This window comes from Bidens hawaiensis, unplaced genomic scaffold (assembly GCF_021521415.1).
Source record: "Bidens hawaiensis isolate Kalapana, Puna unplaced genomic scaffold, B.hawaiensis_p1.1 tig00000237_1, whole genome shotgun sequence".
Classification (NCBI taxonomy): Eukaryota; Viridiplantae; Streptophyta; class Magnoliopsida; order Asterales; family Asteraceae; genus Bidens; species Bidens hawaiensis.
In genome coordinates this window covers 468,832-486,484 of record NW_027491021.1, presented here as the reverse complement: position 1 = coordinate 486,484, position 17,653 = coordinate 468,832, and positions in this window count along the sequence as shown.

Here is a 17,653-nt window from a genome sequence, read left to right as displayed (position 1 = left end):
GACTCGAACAGAGAATGGGATTTAAGTAAGAAAAGAAAGAAGATGCCAGTTCAAGAATGCCATGTGTCACTCAAGCAAGCCCAGTAACGGTAAAGTGTATGGATAAATATGTATGTTAATGTTAGCTTGATTGCTAAAGAAAGGATATGTGAATATTAGGGATAGGATTATTTGATTGATTAACTGTTTAGAATAGAGCCAGCACAAATAGACTCATAAGGGGAAGTGTATAGGACACGGAAAGTAACGTGATCAGCTAATCACAATTGGCCACTGTTATTACCTGTTAGCCTTACTATCCTTGTACTAAATAGTTCCTTAAGTGATGACGTTTGTGTTTTCCCTTTTAGAATACGATGGCTAGAGCTGAAGACATTGCTGGAGCTGGAGGTCGCACTGGACGACGCGGCAGGCCTCGTCGTGTCCAGCAACCTTCGGTTGAGACAGATTCAAACACCGGAGATGAGGGGAGTGCAGCTGGAGGAGGTCCGGTCAAAAACGAAGGGGTTCAACTGGATCCCGCAATTCAAGCAGCTATTGTTCAAGCTGTAGCCACTGCTGTGAAGTATATTACTCCGAGAGGGTCTGCTGGAAGTCGGGAAGGGACTGCTGGAGGGGCAGGGGGTGATGGTGTGAGAAATGAAGAAGAAGAGAGGGAGGCCTCGAGTGGAGTTAGGTCTGTGAAAGCCGGTGACAGGAAGATAGGCCGAGGCGGGTGCAACTATAAGTCCTTCAAAGGATGTGACCCGGCGAAGCTGACTGGTTTGGGTGATGCCATCGCCACTCTTCAGTGGATAACCGCCATGGATAAAATTATCCGAATCAGCGAGTGTCGTCCTGACCAAGCTGTCGGTTATGCCACCCAATCGTTTGAAGATGAGGCAATGTATTGGTGGGAATCGATTGAGCACAGAAGGAGTCGAGAGGAAATCAAGGCCATGAAGTGGGAGGATCTGAAGGAGTTAGTGATGAAGAGGTTCTGTGCTGATGCAGAAGTTGAAAGGGCGGAGATGAAGTTCCTGAACTTGAAAGCTGGGACGATGACACATCGTGAGTACACCACTGAGTTCAACCGAATGTCTAGGTTGGTGCCCGATATGGTCAACACTGAGGCTAAGAGAATCAAGTGTTATGTGAGGGGATTACCACAGAGAGTCCGCATGTTAGTCAGGAAAAGTAAACCTGCTACTTTCGATTCTGTTGTCGAACTCGCAGAGATGGTCTATGCAGACCTGGCTGCGGATGATGTGGTGGTGGGAGACGAGAAGAAAGAGAAGAAATGGGTCGCTCCTGCTAAACAAACCGGTACCCAGATGTGGAACCCTAAGAACAAGCAGCCGAGAGTTTGGGAGAACAGGTCGTGCAAGACTTGTGGCAAGGCACACAGTGGTGAGTGTAGGTGGGGAAAGGGTTCGGATACATGTCATAAGTGTGGAAAGATGCATGCTGGAGAGTGTAGAGTTGGGTCGAATGTTTGCTACAAGTGTGGGAAGGCAGGTCATTATACTCATGAGTGCAGTTCTAAGCCTGCATGCTACAAGTGTGGTAAGACAGGTCCCTTTTCTAGGGAGTGTACCGAGGGTGAAGCTGGAGGGAGTGGGAAGAAGGATACTGAGCAAGCTAGGCCAAGAACCAGAGCCTACATGCTGACCCAGGAGCAAGCTAAGCAGATTCCAGATGTCGTCACAGGTACGTTTCTAGTAAACGGTATTTCCGCTTCAGTATTGTTTGATTCGGGCGCAAACAAAAGTTTCGTAGCCACACCATTTAGTAAACTAGCTAAAATGAAATGTTGCCGAGTGTCTGAAACTCTTATAGTAGAAACCGCTAGTGACACTTCGGTTAAAATAATGAAAATGGTTAAGGACTGCAAGATAGAATTGGAGGGACATGAGTTCCCTGTTACCTTGTATGTTATGACCTTAGGAGGGTTCGATGTGGTTTTGGGTATGGATTGGTTGTCTGAGTTTGAAGCTCAGATAGTGTGTAAGAGTAGGATAATAAGGTTAAAGTCCTTGGATGGTAGTGCGGTGACTGTTTATGGTGATAAGGAAAGTTATGGGCTTAATGTCATTTCGATGATAAAAGCCGAAGGATTGTTAAGGCGAGGGTGCGGTGCCTACCTGACGTATGTCGTCAACGCTACGGCCGATACGAAAGAAATGAAAGATGTTCCTATTGTGTGCGACTACCCAGAAGTATTTCCTGAGGATCTTCCGGGATTGCCACCGGAGCAAGAGATAGAATTCCAAATAGACTTAGTACCAGGAGCCCAACCTGTCGCGAAAGCGCCTTACCGTCTAGCACCGTCCGAGATGAAAGAATTGATGTCCCAACTGCAAGAACTCCTAGACAAGGGTTTCATCAGACCGAGTGTTTCTCCGTGGGGCGCACCGGTTTTGTTTGAGTAGAAAAAGGATGGGAGTATGAGAATGTGCATAGACTATCGCGAGTTGAATAAGCTTACGGTATAGAATAGATATCCTTTGCCAAGGATTGATGATCTGTTTGACCAACTGCAAGGTTCAAGTTGGTTTTCACGAATAGATCTCAGATCAGGCTATCACCAGCTAAAGGTGAAAGAGGCAGACATCCCTAAAACAGCGTTTCGAACGCGGTATGGACACTACGAGTTCCTAGTAATGTCATTCGGTCTAACGAATGCTCCTGCAACATTTATGGACATGATGAATAGGGTGTGTCGGCCGATGTTGGATAAGTCAGTTATCGTCTTCATCGATGACATACTGATTTATTCAAAGAACGATACTGATCATGCTGAGCATTTGAGAGAGGTATTGGAAGTCCTGAAGAAAGAGAAGTTGTACGCTAAGTTTTCGAAATTCGCGTTCTGGTTGCGAGAAGTGCAATTTCTAGGTCACGTGATCAATCCTGAAGGGATTACCGTGGACCCAGCTAAGATTGAAGCGATAACAAATTGGAAGACTCCACAGAATCCGACTGATATACGAAGCTTCCTAGGGTTAGCTGGCTACTATAGGAGATTCATCGAAGGTTTCTCCAAGATAGTGTCACCATTGACCGGTATGACCCGAAAGTCGGTAGTATTCAGTTGGGGTAAGTTTCAGGAAGAAGCTTTTGAGGAGTTGAAGAAAAGACTCATACAAGCTCCAATCCTTACTCTACCCGATGGTGATGAGGATTTGGTTGTTTGTGCAGATGCCTCGCATCAAGGGTTAGGTTGCGTGTTGATGCAACGAGGAAAGGTGATAGCTTACGCGTCTAGACAGTTGAAAGTCCATGAGAGTACTTATCCGACGCATGATTTAGAGTTAGCAGCTGTAGTGCATGCTCTTAAGATATGGAGGCATTATCTGTACGGTACTAAGTGTACTATCAATACTGATCATAAGAGTTTAAAGTACTTATTCGAGCAGAAAGAATTGAACATGAGGCAGAGAAGATGGTTGGAGTTGATTAAGGATTATGACTGCGACATTAAGTACTATCCCGGTAAAGCTAATGTGGTCGCTGACGAGTTAAGTCGTAAGAATGAGGAAGTCCTTGCAACAGTAAAGTCATACAAGTTGATCATGAACCAAGGTCTTTTTGAAGAAATCATCAAGGTGCAGTCAGAGGTGTTAGTAGATGAAGGGTTAGTAAAGAAAGAAAGGATTTATGGCCAGCAAGATGAGTTGATGGAAAACACTCATGGAGTTAAGACTAGGTTCGACCGTATGTGGATCCCACGCCATGGTGATCTTAGAAGTCGATTTTTAGATGAAGCTCATAAGTCAAGGTACTCAATCCATCCTGGAGCTACAAAGATGTACCAAGACTTGAAAAGAGATTACTGGTGGCCTGGAATGAAGAATGATGTAGTAGATTATATCAGTAAGTGCTTAACTTGCTTACAAGTCAAATCCGAGCATCATAAGCCTTATGGGAAGATGCAACCGCTAGAGATACCTGAGTGGAAATGGGAACACATCACCATGGATTTCATAACTAAGCTACCTCGTACAGCTAAGCATCATGATACTATCTGGGTTATTGTGGACCGTTTGACCAAGAGTGCTCACTTTCTGCCCATACGAGAGGCCATCTCGTCAGAAACTTTAGCAAGCTTGTTCATTAAAGAAGTTGTAACCAAGCATGGAGTACCGTTATCGATCGTGTCTGATAGAGATACACGGTTTACTTCGAGGTTCTGGAAGAAATTCCATGAAGCTATGGGGACGAGGTTGAACATCAGTACGGCGTATCATCCTCAAACCGATGGACAGTCTGAAAGGACGATCCAGACCCTTGAGGATATGCTACGTGCTTGTGTTTTGGACTTTGGAGGAAGTTGGGACGATCATCTGCACCTAGAAGAGTTCTCCTATAACAATAGCTACCATTCAAGCATTGGTATGCCACCGTTTGAGATGCTTTACGGTAGACGATGTAGGACCCCGGTGTGTTGGGGAGAGAATGGCCAGAAAGATATGGGAAGCCTAGAAGTTGTGCAAGAAAAAGTTCGATCAGATCAAGGCAAGAATGAAAGCTGCTCAAGACAGACAGAAGTCGTATGCTGATAAACGGCGACGACCGATTGAGTTTAACGTTGGTGACAACGTGATGCTCAAGGTCTCTCCTTGGAAAGGAATTATCCGTTTTAGGAAGAGGGGGAAGTTGAGTCCGAGGTACATTGGACCGTTTAAAATTATAGATCGTGTAGGCGAAGTGGCTTATAAACTAGACTTGCCAGAAGAGTTAGAAGGAATTCATTCAACCTTCCATGTTTCTCATCTGAGAAAATGTCTAGCTGATGACACGTCTCACGTGCCATTAATGGACATTGAGGTTGATGAACAGTTGAACTACATTGAGCAACCGATCGAGATAGTTGACCGCAAGGAGAAGCAGCTTCGTCACAAGGTTATACCTTTAGTGAAGGTGATATAGAAGCATCGCAAAGGTTCAGATGCTACTTGGGAAGCGGAGGATGAGATGCGCAAGTTTTACCCAAATTTGTTTATGTAATAGTTAGGTTTCGGGGACGAAACCTCTTTAAGGAGGGAAGACTTGTAACATCCTACTTTCGGTTATTATAATAAAAATAAATTTCGTTATTTCATAGTGGGTCGTTATCGGTTTAGATAAATAGAATACGAGTTGGGCTAGTGTTAGGTAAATGAATATGGGTTATGGACTTGGGTTAGGAATGAAAGAAGGAAAGACCATGGGCTTAAGCTCATGATCCATAAATATATAAACCCTTAATATACATTTAATCCTCATTCACACATATTCCATACACCACCCAAAACACACACTTAAGATTTCTCTCCAGTTCTTCCTTATCTCTAGCCGAAATCAAGAAAGAAACTGAGCACCGACCCGAGGTAATGATAGTTTAATATTGTACGAGCCTAAAACGTTAGTTATAGTCGAGTAACGACGAGCCGACACCGTTAAACCGTTTAAATCACAAGATCCGGGTGGAATCGGGTATAAACCGGACCTAAGATGAGTTTAGGGATCACCCTAGCTCAAATCTGGATCAAACGGGACGAAAAACGATGAAAATGGTGGAAGAACGAGTGAGATCTCGTTTTTCCGGCGAAAACGCGGTTTTCCGGCGATGACGGCGCCGAAAAAGATAAAGGTGCCAGGGAATGTTCCCTGACCTAACCCTAGTTCGCTAAGAAAACTTAGAGAACTAGAGGGTGATTATTTAGCTAGTTCGCTAAGGAAACTTAGAGAACTAGAGGGTGATTCTTTAGCTAGTTCGCTAAGGAAACTTAGAGAATCAGAGGGTGATTCTTTAGCTAGTTCGCTAAGGAAACTTAGAGAACTAGAGGGTGATTCTTTAGCTGATTCGCAAAGGGAACTTAGAGAACTAGAGGGTGATTCTTTAGCTAGTTCGCTAAGGAAACTTAGAGAATCAGAGGGTGATTCTTTAGCTAGTTCGCTAAGGAAACTTACAGAACTAGAGGGTGATTCTTTAGCTGATTCGCTAAGGGAACTTAGAGAACCAGAGGGTGATTCTTTAGCTGATTCGCATAAGGAAGCCTAACAAACTAGGCTTGATTCTTTATCCGATTCGTTAAGGAAAAGGGTAACGAATTACCCTTGATTCTTTAAGACCATTCGTTAACAAAGATAACGAATTAGAAGGTCTAATTCGCTAAGACCAAAGTAACGAATTGAAGTTTAACAGAAGGACAGAATGGTCCCTGAACTTAGAAAGGAATGAATTAATTACAAATAAGCTAGTGATATGGCTAATAATATATAATTAATACGAGTAATTGTTATACATTTATCCGCGCCCAACTGAAGAAAGGAATAACAATTAACGGTGAACGTAACCGACTTCAGGTGATTTTCTAGCCCCATTTATGTGTTATGTTTTCGGGGCTGTGTGCATACTCAATATGTTTGTTAATACGCTTATCCTAAGAGATAAGTGTATGCCTTATGTGAATAATGTGAAATGTCTGAATGATTGCTTGATGGTACGTGAACGATCTTCGGATATTGCACGTACTGTCAGGTTGTAACGCTATGAATAAGGTAAGTATGATATGTATGCTTATGTGTATGAACGTGATAAAGTTAATAAAAGAATGAAAGGATGGTTGTATGGTTGTATGGTTACGAAAAGGGTACCGAGCCCTAATAATACTCGAGGTATGATGTATGGTTGTATGGTAGCGAAGAGGAATCGAACCCTACTAATATTCGAGAACTAGGGAACCGAACCCTACTAATATTCGAGGAAAGAGGGTACTGAGCCCTAATAATACTCGAGGAAGGAGGGTACCGAGCCCTAATAATACTCGAGGAAGGAGGGTACCGAGCCCTAATAATACTAGGGGAAGGAGGGTACCGAGCCCTAATAATACTCGAGGAATGTAGGGCGTAATGCTCTTTATAACGTAAGATATGAAAGCAAGTTAGTACAAAAGAAAGTATGAAAGTATGAAAGTATGAATAAGAGAATATAAGTTTGTGTGCATTGTATAATGTATGATTAACTAGAACTCACTCAGCATAGCTGACTTTTTGTATGCACGCAGGTGAGTAGGATGAGGCAGCTCACTTGAGGGGACACGTGGCGTTGAATAAGAGACTGGCATCGGAAGGCCCAGGGCGTGTTATGTTTTAATTACTTAGTTTTTGAAAGACAAGTTGGTTGTTTAAGACAAGTTTGAATTGTTATGAAATGTTTTATTAAAGTTTTTATATTCCGCGAATGTTTTTTTTTTATTAACTCTGATATTAGAACTGCGTTTATGAGTAAATCCAACACGAAAGTAGGGCTACCGGTAACGGGGCCTTACACTGGAACAACAGAATATGAAAAACAAATATGTATAAATAATGTCATATTTTGTAATTGAATAGAAAAAAATAGGAACAAACCTCATTGTCACAAAAGATATGATCTCTTGTGATATTTTGTAATTGAATACAACAAAATAGTAAGCCTGCAAACGAACCGAACGTTCTTTGAACTGTTCGTGAACCATTCGGCGGGAAGTTCATTTATTTAATAAACGAACGAACACGAACACAAATTTTGTGTTCGTTTAATTAAACGAACGAACATGAATACATGTTTTGTTCGTTCATTTATTTTCATGAGCGTACGTTCGTTTATGTTCATTTATCTTTGTTCAATTATGTTAGTTTAGATTATAAACAAACGAACATGAACGAACACAAGTGTTCATTTTTTAAAATAAATGAAAATGAACATAGATATTTGTTCGGTTAAGTTTTCGTTTAGGTTTAAAGTTAAAAGGGAACAAACCTCCTGGTCACATAAGATTAGGTGTTCTGGCCAAGCAACAAAAGCACCAGTTGCGTCACCAACAGTCATAATTTCTCCTGCCTCACAAGGAATAATTGCTTGTTCGTTTATGGCTTCATCAATACTAACTTTATAGCAACCCTCCGGGATTGCTTTTCCATGCAACTGTTGTGGAACCGGTGACCAATGAACTCTACCATGTGCCACCTTGTTACGCTTGTTATTCAGACACAAATGACACTTATACACCTACAAACAAGCATGAGAAATTAAGATGGCTTAGTTGAAGTCAATATATAAGTACATACCCATGGATATGCCATGTTGGTGGGAAATTAACAGTGTTTTGCGTAGTGCATACCTTTATTTCAGGAGGTGGGGGAGCTTCATCCGTAGATACATCAACTTTTCTTTTACGGTTTCTCCGTTTTACCTAAAAACCATTCAATGAATCAGCTTATGGATGGAAATCAATCAACAATTAAAGGGAAAACTCAGAACAAAAATATGAAACTGTCAAGTACTGTTGGTTTTTTCGAGCCGTTACTATCCGGAGTGTGGTGTAGTTGTGTTGATGTTTGGTCAACATTGTTCTCTACAGGCTTCATTGGTAATATAAAAGAAATTGGAATTGTTAGACTTATTAGGTTATAAAATATAAAAACTGAAATAGCCAAATACTTACTGATATCGCGCTATGGGGATCGACTACCGTTTGGTCAACATTTTTGTCCACTGACTTGGCCTACAATTCGGTAATAGAAAATGAGCACACTCACATTGGAAACGAATTATAAAAAGTACCAAAATTGTCAAATACTTACTGATGTCGCGATCTGGGGTGAGAGTACCGTTTGGACAACTATTTTATCCACAAACTTGGCCTACAATTAACTTATGCAAAATCAGCACACTCACATGGAAATTTAATTATTAAAAAAAAATCAATCAAACTGTCAAATGCTTACCTGAGGAGCAGATTCTTGTTGCACAGCCTCACCTGAGGTAAAGATGTTTCCCACAGAACTGGCCTACAAATCAATTTATTAGGTTATGAAAAATGAAAAATCACATGGAAAGTTGTAATAAACAAAGATACTTACTGGTGCTGGCATTTTATTTTGCCTCCATAACACTAGTACTTTGGTTAGAACCAACCTGATTGGGAAGAAGATTTACCTACGAATTGTGACAAAAACAGTGCCAATTATGTATGTTGAATGCATTAATTAATATATTTATATGTAACATACGTCACTTACTTGACTTGCCGACATTTGCGGCAACATTCCTTCGAGATGTCTAAATCTGGCCTCAAATACTAACTGTTCCTTCTCATGGCTTGTTAGTAGAGCATTCGTGGATTCAAGTAGAGACGTCAACTTGTTCACCACTTCATCTCTCTGCACTGCCTCATACTCAAGTTGGGCAATCCGTTCCTTAAACAAGCCTTTTACCCGACTCACACCCCAATATTTACATGTTGTCAATCCGTACCCAATCCCTTTTAAAAACCCACCTTTCTCTTTGCCAAGCACTAAGGTGACGGCATCTGTGCACGGTTCAAGTGTCAGGGCTCCGGAGGCAATCTGTTCCTCATGCTGAACCTGCAAGAAAACAAATGTCAAACTGCCGATTCCTTACAAGCATAAAATGTCAGATTTCATGAACTACTGTAAGTAAATAAACACTTTGTAAACGAGCCTATTTCGCTTGTAACACGCTTATGTATAAAATCATATATAAATATTCTAATACGCTAGTAACACGCTTATGTACATGAATCAAAGCCTATTACTCTTGTAACACGCTTATGTATCCACATCAAGTGTTGAGACAAGTTAGACAAACTCAAGTTTGTTTGACGCCAATATAAGGTTGTGTGTGTGGCAATGATTTGACTTTAACATGATTTAAAAAAGTTTAATACTAAAACATACTAATTCGGTTGCCACGCCTTCGGCAACAGCATTCTTGTATGCACCATCTTTGTCCTCCCTTGCTTTCAACCACATTAATGCACGGCCGGGAATCTCATCTGGTGCAAGTTCCTTGTTTTTAACCTTGTAAGATATTCAAGAAAAAGCAGCTGACGGTCATTCATTAGACACATAACCAAAAAATCATTGAACTAGAGAGTGAGGTGATTACCAGTTTCTCTCGAAGGTAGGTATAACCCCCTCGTCCCATGTGATGATCAAAAACATTCTTTGCTCGAGCTCCCTTTGTTGAAGCCGAGTGTTTCTTCAACCACACATTTAATTATATTTTTAAAAACATAAACTTCTCTGATAGTGTAGAGGATTTATACCTGACACTTCTTTGATAATGTGTACTCAACGAAGCGATCCCATTCTTCTTGCCTGATCATCGTCATGCGTCTCTTGGGTATCGTCTTCAGCTTCAGAGGTTTACCGATGTTCGGCATAATGTATTTGGCATACATTTTTCTTCGAAAATTCCGAAGAAGGTGTCCGAGCCGATTCATCACAGAAGGCCTGTGACACGCCTCAATCTCAAAATATTTCTGCATAATATAATACAGTAAAGGTAAATTACTTCTCAAAATATAAAATGCACAAATAAAAATAAAGAATAACCGTTATTTGTTCCCACAGTTTATCTCTAAGCTCCTTTGTGACCTCCCTCTAACTTAAATGTCTCAAGCCAACTATTTCCCTTACAACATCCCCTAAAAAACTTGCAAAATTTGATCTGGTTTGGCCAGTGAACCTACCCAGATTATCAAACTCCACTACCAGTCTGACACCACCAGAGTTTGCATAATCGGTACGTAGCTTAGGTAACCTCGTCAACCCCCTTGTAGGTTTTTTCGTAGTAGCGAAATTGTTGATGGGTTCGATAGCCATCGTCGCTATATCATCGTCGTCATTGGCTTCCTCGCTGGAGTAGCCTTCAGTGTCGTCTGATTGAGCGTCGTCGTCGTTGGCTTCCTCATCGGAATATAAAACATGTTCTTCTTCGATTGTTTCATTTATAAGGTTCATCTTCGATTGTTTTTTCTGGAGTAGCCTTCAGTGTCGTTTGATTTGTGGAGTGGAAAAGTTTTTTTAATAATTTGGAGTGTAATTTGATTTTTGGAGTGTTAAATAATTTGGAGTTTTTGAATATTTGGAGCCAATTTGGAGCTTTTTGAGTTTTGCCTCCCTTTTAATTAAGAACCAATAGATTATTGGCATAGTTTTTAATTTAAATTAAAAGGGATAAGCGTGTTACTAGCGTATTAGGATATTTATATATGTTTTTGTACATTAGCGTGTTACAAGCGTAATAGACTCGTTTGAACAAATATATAACATATTTTAACCTAATCGTTTACAAAGTGTTTTTGTTTTATTTTTAGATTTAACAAAGTGTTGTTTACGATGTAGATAAGCGTATCACAAGCTTTTTTAAGAAAGAAAGAGATAGCCATTAGATGATCAATAAAACATGTTAAGAAAGCATTTTAAGATAATCCATAATTACCATTAATCAAAAGATGCCATACAAAAAGTACCATTACAATACATCACAAAAAAACCAAGAAGAGAGAAGCTAACATCACCATCACTCCGCCTTGTCCACAATCTCCAACTCCATCCCCTTAAAACTCATGTTGGTTGACACCGTAGTTCAGAGTCCCACACACTGAGTCGTAGTATGCAGACTGTTGTATCAGATAATCAACAGCCTTTGTCTTTAACTCAGTGTCTGGTTCCATCATCATGAGTTTACATGAGTCGACAGTCTTTCTTTTTTCTTCGGCGAGTCTAGCCTTAGTCTCTTCAATTGTCTTCAACAACTTGTTGGATGTCTCTTTTTCAAGATCCATCCTTGCTTTCACCATGTTCTTCACGGTTTTGTTACAAGAATACATTTTTATTATCTTTTTGAAAATGTTAGTGTGATTGAATAACAAATTAGATGTTACAATATATAGACCTAAAATTTAATTTTCGGTAGTTGAGACTGTAATTAAGTTTGATTTGTAGCCTATCTAGTAAGATATAATTTATTTAAAGCGTACTACAAGCGTGAGATATAGTTTTTTTATTTAAATTAATTTAATGTAGGCTATCATTACATAAATATTTTTCCAAGATTTTTGACAGGTGAGTAGGTATAAATGTAATTAATTTTCCAAATTAATTTTGACAAGTGTATAATATAGAAATATTTTTCCCAATTTTGACAGATGATATAAATGTAATTAATCTCTAGTTTAAAAAAAACACATGAGACAAGTGTGAGCGTTTCCCAAGTGTGGGACACCCTTTTGTTTTTTTATTACAGAGTTACTATTTGCTTACATATTAACTGTTTGGTTCGTGAGCCTTTTGGTTATATATACTTACACCACATTTGTAAAACTCATATACCTACATAATTTTAAATTATTATTTTTAGTTAATAATGGATTGCTCGTCATCATCCACATCCTACAAGGATGTCCTCAGGAGGCAAACTGAGGATCAAATCGAGGCAGATAAAGCTTGTCCGGAAACTCTTACTGAAGAATTTGTAAAGACTAGCAACAACTTGGATGCTAGGGATGTCATTGCAAAAGTTCTTACTCGAATGCCCGCTAGTACTATCCGAGATCTTGTTGTTTTGTTTATGGCTGATGTAGGACAGAGAGAGCTTGACCAGTTAAAACTTTTAGGCTAGGCAATTCTTGAACTGAATTACTCAATGGAATTGAAGTTGAAGTTTCTTATGTCACTCAGAGATTAGTAATAATAAAATTTGTATGTTTGTGATGGTGTGTTTATATGTGTGTTTTGGTAATAATAAAATTTTTATGTTTGTGTTAAAGTGGTAACAGAAGACTAGAGATCTCCTAAGTCCATATCATAACATCTAACTAGTATCTTAAAGTACATAGCAGTCAGTTTTGAAATCATTCAAATTTGTTGTTGCCTTCTCTTAAGTTCAGCAATCAGCTCTTCTCCGGTTAAAGAAGTGTTGTTATTTTCATGGAATACATGTGCTTTCTTGATAAGAGTATTTCTGTGTTGGTTTACATCCGAGAAGAGGATTTTGCACAAATACTTTGACCTCAACCTTTTTAGTTGTTTTTGTTGATTACGGCCTTCCTTGCAAAAAGTACACCCCCATGGTCTCTTCCCATCATATTTCTCCATGTGTCTCATAGCAAAAATACCACAATCTATTCCATTATTTATTGTTCTCCATGTCATCTTCAATCCATTGATTGTTGATACTTGGATTTGCTGAGCAATGGGGTTTTTGATTGAATTAAGATACATGCAAAAGACATTTCTCTACACAAAATAGAAAGCAATTTAAGTATTTTGACAATTTTTATAACAGGTATGTATGTTTTTTTGGGTTAGAGGTATATATGTTAACCAATATATCAGGAGTCTTTCCGTGTCTTTCTTCAAAATTCTATCTAATTGCTTTTTATTTGTCTTATAAACTTTTAAACTTTGCATCAGCTGGTATTTCTTGATTTGCACTGTTGTCAAGTAATTCTATCACTCATGTTTGAAGATTGAAGGTAACCACAAAGAAATGATCGTGTTGTAGAATTGGCACGAGCACTATAGCAACCTTCTTGAGTGATATGATTCCAAAAATTGCCAGTTGTTCTTCGATATTGTCTGAAAACACATCCGGTCTTTCTTTGTCTGTGTAACCCCTTGACTCAACATAATGGTCACTTGTCTATATGATAATTAAAATGGTTTATTGAGCATTTTATAATAGTACAAAGAAAGCATATTAATTTGTACCAGCACAGTGCTTGAAGCAAAGAATCTGAACGGTGTTGCTGCAGATTTTTTCTTCTCTTCATAGTTCATTGGTTCAATAAATGCATCCATTGCATTGGTGGTTATATAAATGTCAGGACAGTAGCTTTCAAAGATCACCTTGAACGATTCTGTGTGAGTGGACTTGTAGACCTCCTCCCAAATGTCTTCAAGACAAAAAAATATAAACTCTGAAATTATTTTTTCATCTTCTGTGACACTAGTGGATACATCAACCTCTCTCAGAAGATAAACTGACGCATATCAAAAGGCCACAACATGATCAAGACTAAAGTGATGTAAACGAAGACGAGTTGAAGAATTACATTGGTGTAATACCGAAATCCCTATGGATTTCGGTTAGGCTAGTTTGAAGTGAAATAAACAAGAACGAAGCTACAAACCAAGGGGGAGATTGTTGGGTCAATATTAGGTGGTTTGTACTTAGTTTTAGTTAATTGGTTTTGATTGTATGTGTTATATGTAAACCGTTGGGCTTGGTTGTTAGCTTCCCTATATATAGAGAATATGTGTATAGGGTTTAGGGTTGTTCACATTAGCAGAGAAGAGCATAACTAGAGGGTGGTTCATTCTCATTATTATCAAGTATTGTAAGTGCTTAAGCACCCGACATATTCAATATATATACGTGTGTTTTGAAGCAACTTTGTGTTCGTTTACTTGTTATTTCTTGTGTTCTTGAATAAAGCATTGGTATTCCGCACCAATACTCGTTTGGTTGATATCATATTGTAGTGATCCAGATTCGGGACTTACAGAACTATTTTTTGATTTTTGTAAAATTAAAATGGGGGTTTATTTTATACATTAATTTTGACATTCAATTTGTAAAAGTTTGAATTTAATTTGTAAATTTCATATTTAATCAGTTATAGAAAATATGGAGGTTTTACTAAAGGTAGAATCTTGAAACTTAGACATAATTAAAAAAATAGTCAAATATAAAAAATAGAAATAGGGGTTTAAATATGTTATGAATATTAACCATAAATTAAATGTATTATATAAAAACCGAATTAAATAAATGTACATTTTATTATATATTTTATTTTTTGATATTTAGGAATAAATATATTAATAGATTTAGTTGAAATTGACATTAAAATAATAATAACTTGAAATATTTAGAAATGGTTATTAAAAATAATTTTTTTTATTTAAGGCAATAATATTGAAAATTTATGAAATGGTCAAATTCGTTAAATTTCGGTGTTTGAATAGCTGGTGAAAGTCAAACTATATAACATATTTTTGCAAACTTCACATAAATAGTGAGAATCCAAATTTGAATGGTGAAAATCGGTTTCTAAGATGTCATATTAAATGTGTATTATTTTAAAATGTTAAATACAATAATAGTGGAAAGTATAATAATGTTTTAAATTGTGTTGACATTAGTGATTTAATTGGAATTTGAAAAACAACAATATAAGATTGATTATCTTACTATAACTAACTTAATGTATTATAGAATGACAATTAAATTTCATTTCCGGATTATATAATAATCAATCAAATTACATGAATTGTGAAAAAAAATACATGAATAATAACAAAAATATACTTTAACATTAAACAAAAAAATAAGACATCTTGTCAATAAATCTTCAATCTATTATATCAAGTTGGAGACAATAAACTGAAATGATAAATTTAAATATTAATATTAATATCACATAGTAAATAAATTACCAATTATTGAAGTTTTGAATCATGTGAACAAATATAAACCTTACCGAAAAACAATATAACCTTATCGCAAAACATATAAATGTGTATTAGTACAAAATCGGTGAAAACCTAACCAATAAATATAAAAACATTCACCATCCAATAATTAGTACAAAACTTGTGAATAATATACTAAAATTAATGAATGTGTAATTGAATAATTGCATAATTGATATAAGTTGTAGATTTATGATAATTTTAGAATCTCTATGATAATTATTTCTTGTATAATGAATTTTATTTTTTATTTATTACCATCCCTAAACTTAGAATCATTATGATAATATTAGATCCTTAATCATATGGTTGATTTGATGATTGTGTTTAAATCATTCATACCACGTATATATCATAATTGATTATAATTTTGAAATTTTGTAATCAATTTAATCCTTAATCATATGGTTGATTTGCTCCTAATATAGAGAAATTTACATGCAATTGATTACGGATTTCAAATTTACTTGCAATTAATCGGTCAAATCTCATAAATCTAAAATTTAAAACCAATATTTATCAATTAATAAATTAAACAATTAAACATTAAGCAATAATAATAAAAAATAACAAACTGGCATTTGATCGAACACCTGGTGGATAGCCTAAATTAGTGTATGAAATCACAATATATATATATATATATATATATATATATATATATAATTTCATGTGAATCAACATACACAACATAATACATGATGCTTTAAGTGACCAGTAGAAACGTTGATGGTTTGTTATCACAGTCATGGGTAGGCCAAATTGCTGTAGATTAAACGTCCGGCTGGTGAACAGCTTCATCGACGGTGGACGGTCAATCTACCGGATAAATGAAATAAAGGTAGAGATTTATGGAAGAACAGGATGGAAGGGTGAAAGAGGGGATAATTGATTTTGGTTTAGAGTAAAATACGTTATAATGAATAATGAAAAAGGAATAATATAAATGATATAAATTAATATTAGTAATCAATAATCATTTAATAGAATTTATTGTCTAGTATTTTTATTTATTTTAGAATTTTTTTATTCACATCAAAAGTAGAGAAGTGGTAGATAAAAATGAAAAGTTTAAAAATCCACCAATAGAAAGAGACCATGTTAAGTTAAACTCATTTATTTTAATAGTACTAGTCAGATGCCCGCACGATATAGCGGGACACGCCACTTAAAAGGTTGTTAGCGAGCCAAGCCTAGCTCGAGTCGAACATTATACTGAGTCGACTCAGCTTAGCTCGAAATTAAAAATAAAATCTTAAACTCAAGTTTGCCTTGATATTTTGAGTACTTTTAATTATATTTTTGTAAAATATATCAAAAGATAATAATATTTACATAAACATAAGGGGTCAAGTTGTAATTAATCCTTAAAATAATAAATTTGTGTAAATTCGAGATACTATACTTGTAATTATCTTTTAGTTGTAAAAGTAACTTGTACATTCATGCATATATCCATGCATTAATGACTTGTACAATTTAAACCATTTATCTGTTTTTTTAAAAATTTATATTGACACGTCAATAAAAATAAGCTCGTTAAATGGGTATTATGTTCAGATATAGTTTTAATCATATCTTTGTAAAAGATATAACAAGAAAACCAAAAGAATTAAGTTAGAGTAAAAATAGGGTAAACATGAGGGATGAAAGTCATAATTATTTCTTAAATTAACAAAATGTGACTAAAGATTAAGGATATATATTGTAGGGGTGTTCAAAATTTGATTCGAATTCAAAACATTCGAAATTCGACTCGATTCGAATTCGAATATGAAGATTCGAATTCGATTTCAAAATATTCGAATTCGATTCGATTCGTATTCGAGTATAGTAATCGAATACGAATCGAATACGAATTCATGATTTTTTATTCGATTCGATTCGAAATTCGAATTCAAATTATATAATATGTTAATATATATTTAATTTATTAATTTGGGTCAAATCTTACATAATAAATTTCAAAACATAATAATATATCCCAACAACCCATACTGATATTTCTTAATTTTGCTAATACTTAATTTTGAACTTATTTTCATGTGGTATTGTAGCTATTTTAAACTTATATTTATGTGTTTTACATTGATGATTATAATTTTTGAAGTTTTTGACATATGTGAATTTGTATCAATTCAAATTTATTCGAATTCGATTCGAATTCGAGTTTCAAATACGAATATAATCGAATTTCGAATATGGGATGTAATACGAATACGAATTCGAATCGAATAATCCAACTTTTAAACGAATACGAATCGAATACGAATACTAGCAAAAAAATAAATTATTCGAATTATTCGATTCGATTAACTTGAAAATTCGTTATTCGATTCGATGAACACCCCTAATA